The sequence below is a fragment of the Amblyomma mixtum genome, chromosome 7, assembly GCF_055824585.1.
Source record: "Amblyomma mixtum isolate Tamu chromosome 7, ASM5582458v1, whole genome shotgun sequence".
NCBI classification, from domain to species: domain Eukaryota; kingdom Metazoa; phylum Arthropoda; class Arachnida; order Ixodida; family Ixodidae; genus Amblyomma; species Amblyomma mixtum.
In genome coordinates, this window is record NC_143018.1 from 98684601 (window position 1) to 98688649 (window position 4049).

The window sequence follows — 4049 nt, forward strand, 5'->3', positions numbered from 1 at the left end:
TTACATTATATCTGCCCGCGTAGTTCCATCGTCTTGTTCGCGCTCCTTGAGTATGAATCCTTACTAACACGCCCCGCTTGCAGCATGGCTTGAGGCTCGCAACTACGTTGTTTTGCATCGATAACTGGGAGACCTACGTTTCGGTCCCGGGATCTCAGGAATTTTGTCTTTCCTCAGAAGGCAAAGCACAAAGAACGACTGGAAACAAGGAAGAGAGGCGAGATATACGCACTTTGTCGCACAGCGGTCTTCCGTCCAGTTTTCCGAGCTCTTTGATCCCCTGTTGCAATGGCTGCATGTTTGCTGGCTCTGACTAGTCGCTCCTGTGCAGCGGCCGGAGCGCTCACTACCTGTCGCCCACACTAATGGAAGCCAAACTTCTATGTTCGTATTTTCTTCACGCCTGTTACGCACGTCTAGCTGGACCTTCGGGGACTCTCCGCCTCCGGACGAAAATTTCAGTTCTCCTAATCGTCTACAGCATGTACATGGCCCGCAATATCTGGGGTAGAACACTGGACGGGCCTTAATCCGAGGCCCGAGCCCGGCCCGGGCCCGTGACCAGGAAGCCCGAGCCCGGGCCCGGCCCGGGCCCGCTAAATTATCGCTCTAGCAAGCCCGGCCCGGCCCGTTAATCCCGGAGGGAAGCCCAGCCCGGGCCCGGCCCGGCCCGTTTCACAGTAACGCCTGAGGTATACTGCTCACACTACTACACCGATAAGGAACTGGCCGGCAAAAGATCTGAAACCACAGTTTGGCTTCCAGAAAGTTGGTTCTATTTAACCCAGAATGAAGTGATTAAGAGTAGTGCTCGCCAGGCCCGTCATTTGGAGAGTGATCTCGTGCAGGTGGGCAACGATAAACTCGGAAGTTCTGAGTGCTAAATAAAAAGGGCCTCATACACTCGTAGTAGTCCACTTTGCGTTCCCCCCTGATTGTAATCAGTGATATTCTACCGCCCGCGAAGTATAAACATTAAAGCTGCCTAGCAAGCAGTAGGATGACATTTTTTTAGTGAGCGCGATCTCACAGGTTGAGCTCATAGCCGAACTGGTCGCCGTTCAGCAGAAACGACAAGCTAAGAGGCTTGAGTATTTCACGGTATGTAATTGAAGGATATAAGCGACCTAAGCTAATACGTTCTTCACGAATGCATTTCTCATAGTGTATAGGTATGTTTTGGGATGACGAACGATCAATGGCCAATTAAGGCCGGATGAATTTCACTCTTACCGCAACGCGGTGTGGAAATAAGAAAATAAATCAGTCAATGAATAAAGCTTAGTTTTTTTCTTAGCGCGTACTATAACACATAGCTCATCCGTGTCGCTGCTTCAATGCCGCAGTTGTGTACTTCACTCTGCAATAGTGAATGAAAGGTCGGACACCAGCCGTTTTTGTACGGACCCCAGCCCGGCTCGGGCCCGCAGCTTTAAGCCCGAGCCCGGCACGGTCCCGCAACTTCAGGCCCGGGCCCCGCCCAGGCCCGGCAAAACAAATCATGTCCCGGCCCGACCCGGCCCGCGGGCCGGGCTGGTCCCGGCCTTTCGGGCTGGCCCGAGCCCGTGCAGTGCACTAATCTGGGGAAGGCAAATCAATCAGGCTAGGTGTGTATTAGTGAGTCGGCCAATTACTTCTGGTGCGTGACATCATCACACCGTACCGTGCCCTAAAAAAAGGTAAAGGCAGAAGCTCGGGCAAGTTCGTACAACATTCTAAAGAAAGATATTTAGCTCCTTGCGGATTAAACTTGAGCTGCTAGTCAGCGCGTTGTGTGTCGTTTTCTTCCTGCGTCTAGTGTTTTGAGCTGGTTTAACTTTCTTTAGTTTTTGTTGTTAGCCTTTTAAAGGATGGCACATACCCGCTTAACTTAACTTTCTTTAGAAAGTTAAAGGGAACGATGAAAAGTCTCGCACGCGCATGCGCCGCCCACTGTGCAGCGCGTACCCCCCCCCTCCCTCCCGGCTCGTACCAATTCGGACGATAGCCTCCTATCGCGTCTTCCTCCTCTCTTCTTTGCGTGTAGCTATGAACATAACCCACTACGCCGTGATTCCGGCACGCGGCTCACGAGCAGCTCGCTCTGTGAAACAAAGGACGAAGAAGGGCAAGTAACGCCCGGTTTGACTTCAGAAATCAAACCACCAGGTTTGATTTCAGCGCGTGGCCGTTAGCTGTGAAGGAAGGAGGCGGCCCGATATCCTTTTCTCAAGAACTGGTTGCCATTGAACGATGTGGACGGCGCGGCTCAACCGTATTCCAGAACTCCTCAATGAAACGTCGGTCGCCATCAAAGGGAAGGTTTACTCGTTCGACTGTTTCGACATCTGCTACCCGGACAGTGATGAAATACCAGGCTACATCCTCGACGTGTACACCTTCGACCCCGTCTCGTACCGGTGGGACAGGATACCGAAGATGAGCCGATTAACATCATGGGCCGCAGCGTTGTAGCCTACGGCCACTGCGCCTACCTGTGGGGCGGACAGTACCTCAGCCCAGAGGTTACCGGCCTCCACCGCTTCGATACCGATGCCATGACATGGAGCCGTCCGGAGGTATGGGGTCAAGTACCAAGAGCGGATGTTAACCACTCGGCGTGCGTGCTTGGTCACCGGATGTATATTTTTGGTGGATTGCACAGAGATTCATCGAACATTGTACGTTTTCTGGACCTGGAGACCCTAGACTGGCATCGTGTCCCGACCAGCGGAGAGGCCCCCCTCGGACGCTACTGCCACACGGCGACCGCCATTGGAACCCGCATGTACATTTAGGGTGGCAACCTAGAAGGCTCACGACCCGACAATCCTTATGAGAATAGCTTGTACTATCTGGAAACGACCACTGCGACATGGATGCGCCCAGAAGTGCAAGGCGTGGCCCCGGAGGGGCGCGAGTTTCACGGCGCCTTCGTGTACGCGAGAGAGCTGCATATCTTCGGTGGCTACAACGCAATGATGAACACCTACTTTGCAGATATGCACAAATATGACGTTGAAAAGTCATGCTGGACTAAAGTGACGCCCAGTGGATCAGGCCCGTCCGCGAGGCATTCGCTCGGCTGCTGTGTGCTCGGAGAGAGGGTGTTGGTCTTCGGTGGCTTCGGGCCTCCACCCTGCTTTGATGAGGAAGATTATCTCGAAGACATTTCTGAGGAAGAAGAGGAGCTAACGGACTTGCACGTATTGCAACTAGCACCGACGCTGCAGAACTTGTGTATGCTTGCTGTCATTGATGCAGGTCTGGATATGGGCGAGCTACCAGAAATGATTATCAATGAGATCAACACCATCAAATCAGGACAATCTTAAGCGCCGGGTCCGAGTTGACGTCAACTTGATAGAGCGCCTTCGACAGAGCCAGATGTGGTGGTGCGTTGGCTAACTTCAGTGTCTGTGAGCGTCGCGAGGTGCTACAGGCATTCAGGCGGCTGGAACTTATCCCGTACTACCCTACGGCCTTTCTTTCGCCGTTTAGCAGTGCGCCGTCCAGGGGTTGAAGAACAGTGAGCCTTTGCAGGCAACGAGAAGACAGGCTTGATATTCTGTTTTGTCGTCGCCCGGTAGCCGCGCCGTGTCAAGACGCTCTGCATGTGCTGTCCTATGCAAGGAAACCAGCCGCGCTGTTAGCGCGTAGTGTTAACGGTGGCAACAGATGACACAGCGCTTCTTGAGTGTGCCGTATGTAAAAATGTGTACATATGTGACATTAGCTCAACGGTGGTGGTGATACGAGCGGCAACGCGTTTAATCCCGGTGCCAAGGCTGGCAGGTTGGCACGGTTTCCGACTAAGCTTTTTTCTTTAAAACTTTGTGGCCATCGTCGTTCCTGTGCTTGCTGCTGCATATTTCTAACCGCTTTTCTTCCTGAGTTGCTTTGTTTGTGAATATATTTCTTCTAAGTAATGTTTCAATGTGTTTTTACTTTGTAACGAGGTGCTTCTGAATAATAACTGTTTTTCAGAAGCTGCGAATGTGATTATGTGATTATTGATCATATCTTAGGCTCGGAATTGCCATGACTAAGTCAGTTTTTAACGCTTTAGT

General features: G+C 52.1%; 1 pseudogene; it reads left to right on the forward strand.

Annotated features, from left to right (window-relative positions):
* Nucleotides 1–2858: 2858 nt before the first annotated feature.
* LOC149336939 (kelch domain-containing protein 3 pseudogene) lies at nt 2859–3314 on the forward strand (annotated as a pseudogene).
* The last annotated feature ends 735 nt before the right edge of the window (nt 3315–4049 follow it).